Genomic DNA, 18983 nt, shown 5'->3' with positions numbered 1-18983 from the left:
TACTGGTGTGTATACCATGGTACACTATGCTTCCACTTCTGGAACATTACCAGTGTGTATACCATGAACACTATGCTTCCGATTCCAGAGCATCACCAGTGTATAAACCATGGCATACTGGGCTTCCACTTCCGAAGCATTACCAGTGTGTATACCATGGACACTATGCTTGCAATTCCAGAGCATTACGGATGTATACCATGGTACAATAGACTTTTACTTCCTGAGTATTACCAGTGTGTATACCAAGGCACACTATGCTTCCACTTCCGGAGCATTACTAGTGTGTATACCATGGCACACTACGCTTAAACTATCAGAGCATTACCGGTGTGTATACCATGGCACACTATGCTTCGACTTCCGGAGCCTTATTGGTGTGTATACTATGGACACTATGCTTCCAATTCTGGAGCTTTACCGGTGTATACCATTGTACCCTAGGCTTTTTCTTCTGGAGTATTACCGGTGTGTATACCATGGTACACTATGCTTCCACTTCTGGAGCATTACCGGTGCATATACCTTGGCACACTAGGCTTTTACTGCTGGAGCATTACCCACGTGTATACCATGGCTATGACGCTTCCACTTCTGCAGCATTACCCATGTGTATACCATGGCACACTAGGCTTCAACTTCCGGAGTATTACCTGCGTGTATCATGTCACCCTATGCTTCTTCTTTGGAAGCCTTACCGGTGTGTATACCACGGCCATTATGCTTCTACTTCCGGAACATTACCGATGTGTTTACCATGGCACACTACATTCCCATTTCTGGAACATTTAAATTGTGTTTATCATTTCAGATTGACGTTCCAGTTCTGGAGCATTACCGGTGTGTATACCATAGCAAACTAAGGGGCACATGCATCAAGGATTTTGCAATCGAAAACGGTGCGAATCGCAAATATCGGCCACTTGCGATCGCAAAATCTGCTTTTGGAATGCATGAAGGGTGAAGGCCCTCGCAATTTGAGAATTCGCAAATATTTGCGATTTCTCAAATTGCGATTGCATTTAAGGAATCGCATTTTGCGATTCCTTAATTGCAATGCATGAAACTTAAAAAAATTGCGATTTCGCAATTAGGGAGAGCAAATTACCATGAGGTTGAACCTCATGGTAATTTGGGAAAACTTTGAAAAATGCACTTTTGTGCATTTTTCAAAGTTTCATGTTGTGCACACAACATATGTGCACAGATTGATTTCAGGGGTGCAACAGGGTGTCCTTTGGACACCCCTGCCCCCTTGAAATCGCATTCTCAATTTGTGATTTGCTAATTGCTAATGAATGGGGAGGTATTCCTTAATTGCGAGTCTCAAATTGCGAGTCGCAATTAAAGAATATTAAGAAATCACAATTTTGTTTGCGATTTCTTGATGCAAATATTGCAATATTGATGCATGTGCCCTTATGCTTCCACTACCAATTAATGGAAATGCTCCACTTCAAGAGCATTACAGGTGTGTTTACCATGGCACTCTATGCTTCCAGTTCCAGAACACTACCGGTGTTTATACCATTGCATACCACGCTTTCACTTCTGGAGCATTACCAGTGTGCATACCATGGACACTATGCTTCTAATTTCATATCATTACCAATGTATACCATGGTACACTAGAATTTTTATTCTGGAGTACTACTGGTGTGTATACCCTGGCATAATATGCTTCCATTTCTGGAGCATTACAGGTTTATACCATGGAACAGTACGCTTCTACTTTTGAAGCATTACCAGTGTGTATACCATGGACACTATGCTTTCAAATCTGGGGCATTACTGGTGCGTATACCATGGCACACTACGCTTCCACTTTTGGAGCATTAACGGTGTGTATACCATGGACACTATGCTTCCAATTGTAGAGCATTACCATTGTGTATACCATGGACACTACGCTACCACTTTTGAAGCATTACCAGTGTGTATACCATGACACACTAGGCATTTACTACCAGAGCACTACCCGTGTGTATACCATGGCACACTACGTTTCCACCTGCGGAGTATTACCGGTGTGTATACCATGGCACACTATGCTTCCAATTCTGGAGCATTACCGGTGCATACCATGGTACACTAGGTTTTTACTGCCAGAGCATTACTCATGTGTATACCATGTACACAACTCTTCCACTTCCATAACATTAGCGGTATGTACACCATAGCACACTACGCTTTCACTTCCGGAGCATTACCAAAGTGCATACCATGGACACTATGCTTCCAATTCCAGAACATTACCAACGTGTATTCCAAGGCACTCTAGGCTTTTACTTTCAGAGCATTGCTGGTGTGTAATATATACCATGGCACACCATGCTTCCACTTCTGGAGCATTACCGGTGTCTATACCATGGCACACTACCCTTCAACTTCCGGAACATTACCGGTGTCTATAACATGGCACACTTGGCTTTCACTTCAGGAGCATTACCCATGGGTATACCATGGACATTATGCTTTCTCTTACGGAGCATTACCATGTGGTGTCAAGTTTATTTGTTTGATTAATTAAAATCTTACAAAAATGCTTAAAATATCACCAAGTATAAAAAAATGTAAACACTATATACGTGATTATTCTAATATCGCATAGTTAATGAAATAAAAAAAAATTAGTCTTCAAGTTTTTTACCAACAACACATCAATTTTTTACAAATGCAGAGTTTTACGTCTTTAGGGTTTAGGCATGCCATCAATGCTTGTCTACATTACCATGTGTATACCATGGCATACTATGCTTCCTCTGCCAGAACGTTACCCGTGTGTATACCATGGCCAACGTGGTACATGGATGTTGATAAAAGCAGCAATCCATACACTCTATGGGGCTGTTCATGTTTTTAATCAAACAGAAGTGCTAGCCACTGTCTCCTGTCTCTCCAGCAGCCTTAAGCAGCATCTTACGCTTTCATCATCAAAGTGCAAGTTGCTGCTTAACACCACTGGAGGGAGTGGAGACGGACAGTTTGAACACATACATATTCCACTCTAGTCTATTTGCTGTCGCTAGCATTGCAGCAGTCTGCTATTAACTTCCTTTCTCTGTGGCCAGTATTGAAAAGACTATTTGCATAGTAATAGCTGAATTATTGAATATGCATGTGATTGCACTTCTGCAGAACAACCTGTTTTTTTTTAAAACTACATCAATAGGTTCCTACTGTGTGAGAGGGTAATAATCAAGGCCACAGAAGGCCAACAGAAGTATGTGGCAGCAGAGGGCAAAATATGCAGCAGGGTTGAGTAAATTATGTGGCAAGAAAAGGCAACTTATGAGGTACAATGCAGCACATTTTGTGACATTATTACTTCATTATTTTGCCATTTTGTAAACATGCTAACACTGTCGGAGCTTTGGATTCACCTTATTAGTACCAGTTTAACACCCAAATATAGTAATAAGCAGCAGATATGTGATCAGGCACGCTTTGTAAAGAGCTTTCAGCAGCACTGCAAGAAATGCATGGGTTCTCGGATTACCACTGCTGCAGCGCCACATACTTCAGTCCGTGTTAAACTAGTATAGGCCCACGTGTTGTGACATTACATTAAACAGATCTGTGCCTGGGACCACAGGGTGAACAATTGCGGGCTTTCTCCCCTGGTCTGATTCCTGTAGTGAATAGATTCCATTTTGTGTGGGGCATCTGGTTTTGGTGAATACCATTCCTGTGGACGAGTGCCTGCTCTGGGTTCTTAGGTTTTCATGATCTGGCTAGGCTTATGCCTGGCCCTGTGGGACATTTTAAGTCATGACTATGGCCGCTGCAAACTATTCTAAAGGAGAACATCACAAAGTTATTGAAACATATCTGTTCATGAGCTCCAATACTCTTAGCCCAATAAAAATGCATTGAATGGAATCATGTTATGTGTTCTGGATTGTTAATGTTCTTTACAAATTAGTTATGAGATTTAATTTAAAACATGAAATTTATGAATTCAAATGTTTTGTTATATAATGTTATAGCCTGCTTGCAGAGCGAACACATTCATATGAGAAACCATGCTACAAAATCACTACAGATAACAGAAATATTTGCAGTGTGCAACACAAATGCTCAAATAATAATACAAAATTTGGGGGGAAAGATGGGGCCCTGAGATGTACAGTAGCGTATATTGAGCCCTATTGCCTTTTTATGTTTATTCCTTGCTATCTCGTGTCCAGCCTGACAAATCACAATCATTTTTATTTTCTCAGTAGATTTCATTTCTAAAGGTATATAATTGAATAAAGAAATATGTGAGGTACTCAGCATTGTAATCTCAAAGTCTGTTATGAAATATATACACATACATCCCATAAACACACATCATATCACAGCTCACCACTACATTCTATACCATGTCAGTGCCTTACATCACTAAACTAAAGCACAACTTGCACACAAACTTTACAGTCCTAAACACATCAGATACATTGTTCTACTACATACCTTAAAAACATTGCCAATATCTCTGGCTAAACATTTATAAGGTCCCAAAGGTGAGACCTATTGGCTATGCCGTCGTTTTTTTACATTGTGGCAGTTGCTGAAGCTAGCAGCACCCGGCCCAATGTCAAACAAGGGCAATGCAACCACCACAGTGGTGGTTGCATCCTAATTTGCCCTGTGGGACTGCCAACAGCATGTCGAGTGTTCCCTATTCTCACTAGGGTGGCGGGCGGACATAATGGTGCCCACCATCCTAATCAGCCCCTAAGCACTGAGTTCATCCAATGATCCAGGTCCTGAGTTATTTCCTGCACTGCGTCAGCAAGGGTGAGTTTCTGAGGTGGATCGGTAATCTGTTCCATGTCTTGTAGATGAGGTAGTAGAAGGACATTCCTCCGGTTATGGTCTTGCGGATTTGTGATAGCCAGGGAAAGCTGGGCAGAAATGAGGAGTCTTTTGGCTATGTGGAATTTGGGACGGTGATTCAGGTATGCAGGTTACGTGCTTTGTATGCGTCATAGAGGTGTTGTGTGATGTGGCTACACTGGGGAAAGTTGAGTATTTGTCTTGCTGCGGAGTTCTGGACATTCTGGATTCTTCTGAGGAGGTTCTCGGTTGTGAATTCTCTGTTGCAACCTTGGCTTAATTTAGGTACTACATCAATTATCTAGTACCTAAAATCACTAAAGTTATTTGTGCTGTTGTTTAAAATGATGCGCTACCAGATAAGTAAGATCAGAATGCACTATGGCTTTTATGTGTTGTAGTATGTGTTTGTGTACTTGTAATTTAGTGCTCCCAATATAACTTAACGTATATGTACAATCAAGACCATAAACTGCTAATTCAGTTTTACGCATAAGTAATTTGTCAATCTTATCAGGTCTATCATGGAATGGGGAAGGGTACTGTGTTTTGTTGGATCCAAATTGGCAAGCTCTACAGGAATTACATTTGTAAAATCCCTTCTTGGAATTCATTTGAGATGTCATCAGTGATGCCATCAGTGATGTCACTGACCATGTCATGAATTATGTTATATGTGACTTCATCAGCAGTGCATTGCGTGGGCAGGAGTTATAGTTAGCTCAACTAACTTTAATGGCCACATTTCTCTGGTTTTGTACCAGTGAAATGTCCAACTAACTATAACGTCCCTGAAACCTATGTTTTTTTCAGTGAATTTCTAAGTTTTTTAAATGCTAATATCTAACTAAAACATCCCTGAAACCTATGTTTTTTAGTGAATTTCAAAGGTTTTTCAAATGCTAAATTCTAACTATAACATCTCTGAAACCTATGTTTTTTTCAGTGAATTTCAAAGGTTTTAAATGATCATTTCTAACTATAACGTCCCTGAAACCTATGTGAATTTCTAATATTTTCTAAATGCTAATTCCTAACTATATTGCCCTTGAAACCTATGTTTTTTTCAGCGAATTTCAGAGGTTTTTTAAATGCTAATGTTTAACTATAACAACCCTGAAAGCTATGTTTTTTCAAGTGCATTTCAAAGGTTTTTTAAATGCTAATTTCTAACTATAACATCTCTAAAACATATCTTTTTTCACTGAATTTCAAAGGTTTTATAAATGATCATTTCTAACTAAAACGTCCCTCAAACCTATGTTTTTTCAGTGAATTTCAGAGGTTTTTTAAATGATAATTCATAACTCTGCCTACAGAGGTAGAACACTGCAGAAAGAGGAAGAAAAGCCCAGAAAGTAGCAAAAAGTCCAGAAATACGAAGAAAGGTGCAAAAAGAGGCAAGAGATATGCAGAAAGAACCAACAGAGGTGCAGTGCTAATATCTAACTATAACATCCCTGAAACCTATGTTTTTTAGTGAATTTCAAAGGTTTTTCAAATGCTTAATTCTAACTAGAACATCTCTGAGACCTATCTTTTTTCACTGAATTTCAAAGGTTTTATAAATGATTATTTCTAACTATAACGTCCCTAAAGCTATGTTTTTTCAAGTGCATTTCAAAGGTTTTTTAAATGCTAATTTCTAACTATAACATCTCTAAAACCTATCTTTTTCACTGAATTTCAAAGGTTTTATAAATGATCATTTCTAACTATAACGTCCCTCAAACCTATGTTTTTTTAGTGAATTTCAGAGGTTTTTTAAATAATAATTTATAACTCTGCCTACAGAAGTAGAACATGTGCAGAAAGAGGAAGAAAAGCCCAGAAAGTAGCAAAAAGTCCAGAAATACAAAGAAAGGTGCAAAAAGAGGCAAGAGATATGCAGAAAGAACCAACAAAGGTGCTGTGCTAATATCTAACTATAAAATCCCTGAAACCTATGTTTTTAGTGAATTTCAAAGGTTTTTCAAATGCTAAATTCTAACTATAACATCTCTGAAACCTATCTTTTTTCACTGAATTTCAAAGGTTTTATAAATGGTTGTTTCTAACTATAACGTCCCTGAAACCTATGTTTTTTCAGTGAATTTCTAAGATTTTCTAAATGTTAATTCGTAACTATATTGCCCCTGAAACCTATGTTTTTTCAGCGAATTTCAAAGGTTTTTTACATGCTAATGTTTAACTATAACATCTCTGAAACCTATGTTTTTTTCAGTGAATTTCAAAGGTTTTTTAAATGCTAATTTCTAACTATAACATCTCTAAAACCTATCTTTTTTCACTGAATTTCAAAGGTTTTATAAATGATCATTTCTAACTATAACGTCCCTGAAACCTATGTTTTTTCAGTGAATTTCAGAGGTTTTTTAAATACTAATTTCTAACTATGCCTACAGAGGTAGGAAATGTGCAGAAAGAGGAAGAAAAGGCCAGAAAGTAGCAACAAGTCCTGAAATACGAAGAAAGGTGCAGAAAGAGGCAAGAGATATGCAGAAAGAACCCACAGAGGTGCAGAAAGAGGCCTTGTTGCAAAGTCATCCTGAGTCCCCAACGTTTTGCTGACTGGTACTGGTGGTAAATGACTCTGACTAACCAGGCCAAGAGCCAGTGCTGTGCTGAAAGACACTTAGAGTACAGTGAAAGAATGTACATTCACTAGGGTTCACTATGGGTTGTGGTACCCCTGTGATTGGCATGACCTCCCCTGTGAGGTGAAACAACACTCAAGAATAGGTGCGGTTACTACGGTTACTATGAAGAAGCGTGAATTTCCCTGCAGACAAAAAGGTGCAGCTAACAGGAAAATGACGGCTTAAGGGAATAAAAACCGTCCTCAGCACGCAAAATTGTGGAACGTTAAAAAGTGAGAAGTAGCGTGATAACCTCGACTCCGACCGTGGGGAAAGACAAATTTAAAGAGCGCATTAAGTGAGCAAGGCAGACTCGAAGGTTAAATCGAGAGGATCCGTCCTTGGTAAGACACACGTTTGGATGTTGTAACGCGAAACCAAGAAAGAAAACTCTAAAGAACAACGAGCTCTGAGCGCAAAATGAGGATCGATTAAGACTAGTGCGCAAGGAGATATAAGGAAAGAGGCACAAAGGGATACATGCAGCCTATGAATTTCTCGAATATAACAAACAAGGATTACAACGAACAATTGTTTAGCAAATGTACAACAGGAGACAATCAAGAATTTGAGTCTTGAAAAAGATGGGTGCATAATCAGAGAATAACATCGAAACGCGTTGACGCAGGATCTGGCACAATTCAAGGAAACACCAATCCTAGTAGAATGTTTAAAAAATAGATACATCAAGCAGGAAGTGTTAGAATTTTCCTTTGAATGTGTAGTAGTATTTGACAAGGGGTTACGTCACACTATTGTATTGTCTCTTCTATTTATGCTGGTCATAATTAGAATTTGTGTATAAAAATGTTTTAAATAACTTCCATTGATTGGTAACTTCTATCACATCGGTACAATAGGTACGGTGATTAGAAACAGGAATTGTATTTTTAAAGGGATTTATTTGTATGTGCAAATTATGTTTTATTGATTATCTAGTGTTTTTTAACATACTATGTTTAGAATAAATGTACTAATTGAATAAGCACATTCTTGATTTTCTTTTATAAGTGTTCATTTAACTACTATGAGTGGAGAAGTGTGGCTCAATGGTTAGAGAGGCAGACGCTGATGCAGAGGTCTAGCCCGGGACCAGGGTTCAATTCCCCGCCTCGGCGGGTCTTGGGCTCAAAAATTCCACGGACCTGATAATTCTCGCCTCAGTGCCTATTCCAATCATGGAGTCCCACTCTGCAACTCTGGGCAATAGCTTGCTTAATCTCCACAATGGCCCCCACAACGCTAAGGATGCCTGGCCTCCACCTTGGGGGTGCCCAGGAGTGGACACCTCACAGGGAAAGCCAGGATGGGTTCCACAGCGGTATTCGTACAAGCGCCTTGAGACCCTTGCGGGTGAGTAGTGCGCTATACAAGTATCAATTTACATTTACATTTACTTGTTACCACATTGTATTTTTCCAAGGGAATTGTTTTTCTTTAAGGCTAGTACATACTAGGGCAGGGGGAGTAACCTCTAAGTCCCTTGCATATATTAGGGTTTTTCAGTTTAGAGGCCAGAGGCCCTTTTCTGTACTTGCATGTGTGCACTCCTGAGACTAAGGTCAGATCAAAAGTGGTGCACAGTGGTGTGGGCAGAAAGAGGCAGGAAAAGTACAGAAAGAAGCAACAGAGGTGCCGAATGAGGCAAGAAAGGTGTAGAAGGGAGAAAATGAAGTAGAGAAAGAGGCAACAGAGTTGCGGAAATATGCAAGAGAGGTGCAGAAACAAGCAAGAAAAGTACAGAAAGAGGCATGAGAATTGCTGAAAGACGCAACAGAGGTGTAGAAAGAAGCAAGAGAAGTGCAGAAAGAGGCAACTGAGGTGCAGAAAGAAGCAAGAGCAATGCAGAAAGAACCAACAGAGGTGCAAAAGGAGGCAAGAGCGGTACAGAAAGAGGTAGGAGGTGTGCACAAAGAGGCAAGAGAGGTAGAGAAAGAGGCAGGAGGGGCGCAGAAAGAAGGAAGAGAAGTGCAGAAAGAGGCAAGAGAATTGCAGAAAGAAGCAACCAAGGTGTGGAAAGACATAAAAGCTGTACGGAAAAAGGCAGGAGAGGTGCAGAAAGAAGCAAGAACAGTGCAGAAAGAGCAAACAGAGGTAGAAAAAGAGGCAAGGGAAGTGCAGAAAGAAGCAACAGAGATGCAGAAGGATGCACGAGGAGTGCAGAAAGAAGGAAGAGAAGTTAAGAAAGGCGCAACAGAGGTGCTGAAAGAGGCACAAAGGGTACAGAAAGAGGCAAAAGAAGTGCAGAAAGATGAAACAGAGGTATAAAAAGAGGCAAGAGTGGAACAGAAAGAGGGAAGAGTGGTGTAGAAAGACGCAAGAGAGTTGCACATATAGGGCGGGCATCGCTAATGCGGATGTCGGTATTACCCCTTTTTAATTTCCTTTTTAGTGCAATTCCCTGCGCAATTCAGGCCTCTTATTTTAAAAAAGTAGAAGCTTTGAGCTCTTCTTTCTTATGGGCAAAAAAATCTCCCAGACTTGCACTGAGCACTTTATATTTATCATCCACACAGGAGGGCTGTCCCTTCCAAATATCAGAGAATATTATTTTGCGTCTTTTGCACATTATAGTCACAGGTTTTCTGTTTTAGATTCCTATGAATCAGATGATTTTTTTATGATAAGGATGTTGTTGGAATTGAAAATGTATGACCCAGTCAGAATCACGAAAGATCCAAAAAAAGTACGTTATAAATCCCTGCAATGGATCTTTAAGGTGAAAACTCCTTTTTTTAAATTTTATGACTTACCTAATTTTAGTAATAAGACACATTTAATGAATTTTAGCTTGGGAGATGCTGGCTGTATGGACAAAAATATATTAACTATTTGGAAGGAGAATGGTTTTGAGAAAATTGAAGACTTCCTGTTGGGTGATAGATGGAAATCCTGGGATGAAATCAATAGTCAGTTAATCCACTCGCACTTTACGCTGAACTGGTCGTTTATTAGGATAAATCCAAAACTTAGAGAACTTAATGTAGAAAATGTATTTAAGAAAGAAAATATTTCCACTATCCTTAATAACAAAATACAAAAGAAAATGAGTATTTGGATTACAATATTATGAGAAGGTAAAGAGCAGGACTTTTAGAGCAAGATTACTGAAAGATGGAAAAAGAGGGAAGATATTACAATTAATCAACAGATATGGGATAAAATAAATACATTTAATAAAACCATTTTTCGAGGAGCAAATTTTAAACGTATGCAATTTTTTAATAAATGGTTAATATATAGAACTCCGTCCTTTTTACATAATATTTTCCCCCAAGTAGCCGACAAATGCTTCCGATGTGAAGGAAAAGGCACTTGGAAACACATTGTTTGGGAATGTCCAAAAATCCAGGTATTATGCAAGGAAATAGAAAAATGTCTTTCAATTGTCCTTAAAACTAATATTGTATTTGACGAACTAATTCCCCTCCTAGGCTGCTCTTCTATTCATACCCAACATGATGAGTCCCTTTTTATAGCTTCTTTAATAGCTAAATCCCTTATATTACAGTCCTGGAAAACAGGTCTAGTCCCATCCTTCCAAGCATGGAAGGCAAAATTACTTCGAATCCAGGATAGGGAAAGAAAATACGCTTAAGATCAGGGGCTCTCAAAAAATATGATACATTTTGGAGTGGGTTTGATTCTTAAATTTGCCTTGTTACTATTTAACCAGATCTAAATTTTTTCTGAAAATATTTATTAGTCTATTAAGATTGTTTTGTATATGCACGATGCACTTTACAAACCTAGCTATGAAAAATTAACTGAGAAGACGCACAGGGTATTTAAAGGCTATGTATTGTTTTAATTCTAACAAAATCTTTTGAATATTAGTGAAAGATGATTGCTTGTTTGCTCTTACACAATTTTGCACTTTATAATTTAAATGCTATAATGACAAATTGTATGGTTGTTCTTAATATTCTTTGCTTTCGTATTGTATTAATTGGATTTCAAATATGTCCTGTTTCTTGTATTGTATTGTTATATTTGAACTCTCAATAAAAAAATAATAAAAAAAAATAAGTTGTTGATTGCGACGTGGAAAATAAACCTCCCGGCGAGATTCTCAACGCGGGGCAGTCAGGTTTCTCATTGCGAGAGTTCGTGCATGCTCTCGACCGCTCGCGATGAGAAACTACCAGTCCATGTTGAGAAAGCTGCCGCTCGAGTACAAATCTACTAGAGCGGCAGAAAATGACCGCTTGCCCTGTTTACGATGTGAGTTGCAATGATTGCACAGTGCATACAAGCACCCGACACGGTACAATCAGTGCGAACAGCATTTTCCCTACCGAACTTTGCAGTCCGCGAAGCTATGCGTAGCTCGCAAAGTGGCGCTACTATGCAATCTACACCCAGGTTTAAACACACAAATGCAGTTGTTGTTTGGGAACATGTACTCTGTCATATAGGTATGCACAGACACACAAAAACACACTTTGAGAGGGATTTTCAGAGAGAAGATTGCAACTACACCTGAGATGTAGAAAGTTCAGCTGTGCAGCTACGGTTTGAGGTCCGCTGCAAATACCTGTAGATCTTCTAATATATAATCACTTTGCTTCTGTAGAAGAGTAGGGCGTTTAGTCTACCCTGTCTACCCTGTCTAATATCATAACATCTCCTTTTATGAATTATGAATTACTTACTATGCTGACCATATTTGTGTTAGGCATTTTCTTACTTATTGTGACACGTATACTACATACTACTGCATAACTGTTAAAATAAATATTTTAAACTTTTCTCAAGTCTCTGTCAGATCTTATTGTGGACAAGTACGAGTCTGAGAGTGAGAGTGTGTCCTGTCACTATGATTCCAGAGAGGGTCGGAAGTATTGTGTTCTAAGATGTCTAATCAATCTGTGAGTGAGAAGTGAGTAGGAGGGTAATTGAAACACCACCAACTAATACGGACAGCCAAGAAATCAGCACTCAAAGACCGACTAGACAACAACGCCCACAACAGTAAGGAACTTTTCAACATCATCAAAGAATTCACTAACCCCACCGCCAGCTCTAACGACATCACCCCCTCTCAAGTCCTCTGCGACTCCCTTGCCTCATTCTTTCATGACAAAATCGCCGACATCCATAACAGCTTCGACAGTCAACCTGCAAACCAATCCACCCCACTCACCTCCGAACCGTTACCTCCTCCGAATATCCTTTTCGAATGGAACCCAATCACCACAGAAGAGACCATTCGCCTGATGAACTCCATCCACTCAGGTTCCCCTACAGACCCATGTCCCCATCATATCTTCAACAAAGCAAACTCCATCATCGCACCCCAGCTCCAAGATGTCATCAACTGCTCCCTTAACTCCGCCACATTTCCAGATAGCTGGAAACACGCCGAACTCAGCGCCCTTCTGAAGAAACCCACAGCTGACCCCACCGAACTCAAAAACTACCGCCCCATCTCGCTCCACCCATTCCCTGCCAAAGTAATTGAGAAAGCCATTAACAATCAGCTCGCCACCTTCCTCGAAACCAACAAATCACTCGACCCCTCACAGTCTGGCTTCCGAGCCAAACACAGCACCGAGACCGCCCTCATCGCAGCAACAGACAACATTCGAACACTACTGGACAACGGAGACACAGTCGCCCTTATCCTCCTTGACCTCTCCGCAGCCTTCGACACAGTCTGCCACAGCACCCTGATACAACGCCTCAGAAACATCGGAATTCAAGGAAAAGCATTGGACTGGATCATTTCGTTCCTCGCTGGAAGAACTCAGAGAGTCCGCCTCCCCCCTTTTAAGTCAGAGGCCACCGAAGTCATCTGTGGCGTCCCGCAAGGATCATCACTCAGCCCCACCCTCTTCAACGTCTACATGAGCCCCCTCGCAACCATCGCACGTCAACACAACCTCAACATCATTTCCTACGCTGGTGACACTCAGCTGATCCCCTCACTCACCAAAGACCCAACCACGGCCAAAACCAACCTACACGAAGGGATGAAAGAAGTAGCCGAGTGGATGAAGCAAAGCCGTCTGAAACTGAAGTCGGACAAAACGGAAGTCCTCATCTTAGGCTCATCCCCTTCCGCCTGGGACAACTCTTGGTGGCCAACGGAGCTAGGAAAAGCCCCCATACCGACGGACCACGCACGGAACCTGGGCATCATCCTGGACTCCTCACTCTCGATGACCAGACAAGTCAACGCCGTCTCATCCTCATGCTTCAACATCCTACGCATGCTCAAAAAAACATTTCACTGGATCCCCACTGAAACAAGAAAAACGGTCACCCACGCACTGGTTACAAGCCGCCTGGACTACGGAAACACCCTTTACGCCGGTTCCACCGCGAAACTACAGAAAAAACTCCAACGCATCCAAAATGCTTCAGCCAGACTCATACTAGACATCCCCCGCACAGACCACATTTCCGCTCACCTGAAAGACCTTCACTGGCTCCCCGTCAACAAGAGAATAACGTTCTGTCTCCTCACCCACGCACACAAAGCCCTTTACAAACTTGGACCTGATTGCCTCAACACGCGCCTTTCCTTTTACACCCCCACCCGCCAGCTGCGTTCGTCCAACCAAGCCCTCGCCGCTGTACCGCGCATCCACAAAGCCACCATGGGAGGAAGATCCTTCTCCTACTTAGCGGCCAAGACCTGGAATTCCCTTCCCATCCACCTCCGCCTTACTCAAAACCACCTAGCCTTCAGAAAACAACTTGAAACATGGATATTCGATAAATAAACCCCCCCTCCCTCTTCCTCAAGCGCCTTGAGACCCTATGGGTATGTAGTGTGCTATATAAATTCTGACTTGACTTGACTTGACTGTAGCTAGTTCATCCTGGGTTCTATGGTCCCAAAAATAGCTCAGTGAATCCACAGAATCCCTGCAACAGTTAGAATGCAGAGCAAAGACCAATCAGGTGTAAGTGGGGCTGTGCTCAGCTCTGCCCACAACCTGCCAGTTGCTGGTCCATTGAGGCACACCTAATCCCTTTATTGTGTGACTGTCACAGAGTAATTCACTAAGTCTATCAGCTTCACCAAGTTATGTGACTAAAGACAGGTTGCAGGCACATAGGCCTAAGGGAAGGAAAATGCCAACTTTCTGAAATTGCCATTTTTAAAACTGTGATGAAAAATTCAACTTTACCATTAAAGAGGATTTATCATTACAGTTTCATAAGTATACCAAACATGACTTATCTACCTGCTCCCAATTGGAAATTACACTCATTAAATTTAATGAGGAATCCCCAGTGTTTTCCTGTGGTAGATGTAGACCTCACAGTATTCAAAAACACATTTAGTGTGTGTTTTACTACCAGGACATGCAAAATGTGATAGTACACAGTAGCGGTCCGTGCAGGAGAGCGCATAGGGGTGGTGGGGTAAGGGCGGGGGTGGGTAAGGGTAAAAGTGACAAACAATAGGATAGGGAATGTAACATAAATATTTAAATAAAGCCACCTACCTTGTGCTCACTGCATTGCCAGTTATGCTGCTCTGTGGAATACAGCTAAGCATGGGCGGAATTTGCGAATTCGCGATATGCGAATTCCCGCAAATTCGTAATCACGATTCGTGAATTCGTAATCGCGATTCGCAAAAAGCCGCCAAATTCCGCGAGCTTGCGAATTTTATTGGGGCGAGTTCGCAAGATTTTTTTACCAGTTTGGGAACGAGAACTTGCACATGCGGTCGCAATGGTCGCGAACATGTTGTTTCAACTCAACCAGCCTGCTCGCGATGCCTTTTTCCTGTTTCCGGTCGCAATGACGTGTTCGCGCTCTCAATTTCCGGTTTCTGTCGCAATGACGTGTTCACGTTCGCAATTTCCTGTTTCGGGTCGCAATGACGTGTTCGTGATCGCTGCGTCACTCGGCCAGCTTTCAAAGTGGTGCAGCGCACGCGAACAGGGAGGAAAACTCTTCAGCAAACGCAGAATTATGGTAAGTCAATGCCGCGCACACGAGATTGTATTTTTGAAGCGCGAACAAGAAAAAGAAATCCACCAACTCGCGAATTGCGGATTTTATGGCAATTTCGCGTGATTCGCAGATAGCAGAATTGCCAAAAATGCGCAAATTCCGCGAGCGGAACAAATTTTCCGCCCATACAGCCTTTCCACTGCCATGGTGTGACTAGCCCTGGCATCCTTCAAAGCACTGATAGGGACCCCATTTACCTTGACCTGGAGGAATTGATGCCGCCCACCCTCATGAATCACAAGTCTATTGTCTAAGTTCACAACCCTACTAAGGAAGATAAGGGCATGATCTAATTCCTGCCCTAGGGACTACCTACCCCTAAGGCCATATTGGACTCCCCTGTAAAAGTGTCAAGGTGCAGAGGATTCTTACCATGAACTTGTACAGGAACAAATGTTGCCTTTTCCCAACTTCCTCTCAAGGAAACTCCAGAGACTGTTTACAACTTGTCTGTAAAGGACCCCCAAGGGGGAGGGGCAGTGGATAAAATAACAAACAACAATTGAGGCTGATTCAGGACCACTGATTGTTTCAATTCCTCTCTCCGGTAATGGTTTGCTTTGGATTGTTGTTGGACTGGGAGTAACTGAAGAAACTAAACATGAACAATTACTGCAACAACTATTCTACTCTATTCTTCCTTTAGTTATCTATTTCCTTATGTGCTTCCAAACTACCCAGCGTCCTGAAAGACTGTGTTTCTCTTCTTTTATTTGTATTCAACTCTACTGTATTAAAGTCTCTTTCTTTTTATTCAGTAAAGAATTCAGATGGTGTTAACCTGTCATATATTTATTTATATGTATCACAATCAATGCTGTTCTGATCCATTCTTAATTCACATTGAGTGCCTTCATGTATGCTAATATTCTCCTTACCCAAACCTTCTGAGAGCTGAATTTCTCTTCATTTTTCTTATTATATTCATGTTTGAATCTGAAAAACTATTTTCTTGTGTTGAACTTTATCTCTCTTCTTACTTTTCTTACAGATATTGCTAAATTCGTCACATTTTACAGGGAAACTTTCTTTTTCTTATATTTATAAACATATGTATATAAATGATTTATTGTGACTCCTTCTTATAATTTCATGAAGTCTATATTTGGACACTTTGCTTAATTGTGTTTTTTCTTTGGGAGAGGTGTGGCGCCGCGGCCAGGGCGACTGACGCTGGAATCTGGGGACCACGGTTCGATCCCCGGCTCCGGCGGCAGATTAGCCCAGCACCATGTGACTCTGGGCAAAAGCTTGCTTAATCTTCCTGACGGCCCCCAGCGCCTAGAGACCCTTACGGGTGATTGTGCGCTTTACAAATGTGGACTTTACTTTGCAGGAACCTCTGAAAACGCTAATGAGGGTCTTCTCTACTTGCTCAATTCTTCCGAAGACACTCCGATATAGATGGGAGGAGCAAAGTTTGTGAGAGATGCCCAACACGGGTCCTCACTTCAGGAAATAATGAAGTGCGCAGACTCCGCGACTGAACACTACAGGAGGTCCTACTCCAGACAAGAACCAGGACGGAACGAAAACCAAGACCATATACCGTCGAATATCTAGGGAACTCCAATCCAATCCAATCCAAATAACTTGATTTCGGCCTCTAAGTATAATATATTTGTATGAAAAATTATAGATTTCTCAAATTCATACATGCAACAATAATCATCCAGTGGACATACACAAATTAAAAATCTCACAGGAAAGTAAAAAAAAGCTTCATGATGCAGTCATCAGCCGGTTATAAAAAGATAAAAGATAAAAGCAGCCAACTAGGGGAGAGCTGCACTTGAAGATTAATACACAACTAAAAATGTTGGGCTACGACACTAAACCCAAAGCATGCATATAATTAATGAACCTATCTAAATTCAGTGCATTTCTACAGCCCTGTGGTTCTGCTTTAGGATAGCTCGTCGGACATGCCACATGCTATTTAAAAATCGGGATACAGTAAAGAGTATTGGTGGATGGGTGTCATACTTTAAAACTCAGTAGGCCTCTGTGCAGCGCACAAAGCCCAGTTTCATACAGGGTTGCATTAACCAATGCTTGTGTGGCAACCGATAGGCTGGGCAGAGGAACAGGACGTGTATTTCAGACTCCGCCTTATAACTGCGTGCAGGGCAATCCCCCTTTTGTTCTTTGACCCACTTGCTGGTACTTGCGAGGAATGGGAGGGTCCCTAGTCTAAATGGAACGTAAAGTTTCCTGGCCAGAGGGGGTGTATAAAATCCAGAAACTGTTCCTTGCTGTATGTATTTTTAACTAACAGGAATTCTGCTGTTAAGCGACCACATGAGGCACTTTCTTCTAGGGACATTAAATACATTTTTTCTGAAACATTTGACTAGTTCTGGCCTAGATATCAGCCAGATGAAGCTTGGGGAGACCATAAGCCTGGGGTGGTGCCGCCACCAGGGCGATGGGGCATTGCCTCATTCATATATTGCCCCACTAGACCCCCAATTGTGAATAGTATTATTAGATTATATACTACGAGCTAAACCTTTGAAAGCCCTTCACTTAGCCGCAGTCCGGTTTCAGCACATATCACCCGTGAGAGTTTGGCGGGCCCAGGAAAAGCCTCAGGGGGTGGGGCTTAACAATATAATTGACAGACAGAGGGTAACCGGAGTACCAGGGCATCTGGCCCAAGTGAGCATGTCAGGTTGGACAGCTGCCTTTCTCCTGCCAGCCCGACATGTGCCTTAGAGTCCTCACTCATACTCTCGCACATCAGTGAGCCGGACGTGACGCAGAGCCGCGGCTGCCGGTCTCAGTCATGAGCGGTGAGGCGGCCTGCCCCAGCCAATCCGGGCGCTGCTGTAATAGCAGCAGCGGCGTCTGGATTGGCTGGAGTACAGACGCAACAGTTTCTAGGGGCCGCTCGTGCAGTGCGTGCACGTGCGGCAGCGTGGGGGGAGGAGCTTCTCTACTCGCTCTTGACATATAGAGAGACAGACGTCATTCACTTCTAGCTCGACACGCCTTTGTACAGAGATTCCCGCTTCCATATCGGTCATTTGAATAATTAACAGTGAGTTGGCGACCAGTGACCGTCCAAATAATAGGCGTGTATTCATACAAGTGGGTTATTACCAGCTTTGCATAGTACTTTAAGCAGCAGCCGTAAGTTCTTTTGAAACCTTTTTAAAGTGCACGTATTTTAATGAAATAGTTCCATGCATTTCGGTTGTCAGAACTTCCATCTGACCAACAAACATTAATGAGGCAATAAATAGTGCTATACACATGGAGTATTCAGTGCACAATGTTATTGTAACACCGTTTGATTTGCATATAACTTTCAGCAACAACATAACCTTTTCACATCTCCAAACGCTTCTACCCAGACGTCACTGGCAGAAACTGAGCAACACACATTCTTGAAACACACATGATCCACTCATCATGTGTTGGAAAGGCACAAGGGGCCACTTGCAATCACAGAGCTGTGTGCACACACCCGGCACAAGGGGCCACTTGCAATCACAGAGCTGTGTGCACACACCCGGCATACTTTAAGTTCCATCA

The sequence above is a fragment of the Lissotriton helveticus genome, chromosome 10 (assembly GCF_964261635.1).
Source record: "Lissotriton helveticus chromosome 10, aLisHel1.1, whole genome shotgun sequence".
In the NCBI taxonomy this organism is placed as follows: Eukaryota; Metazoa; Chordata; class Amphibia; order Caudata; family Salamandridae; genus Lissotriton; species Lissotriton helveticus.
This window is presented reverse-complemented; position numbering follows the sequence as displayed.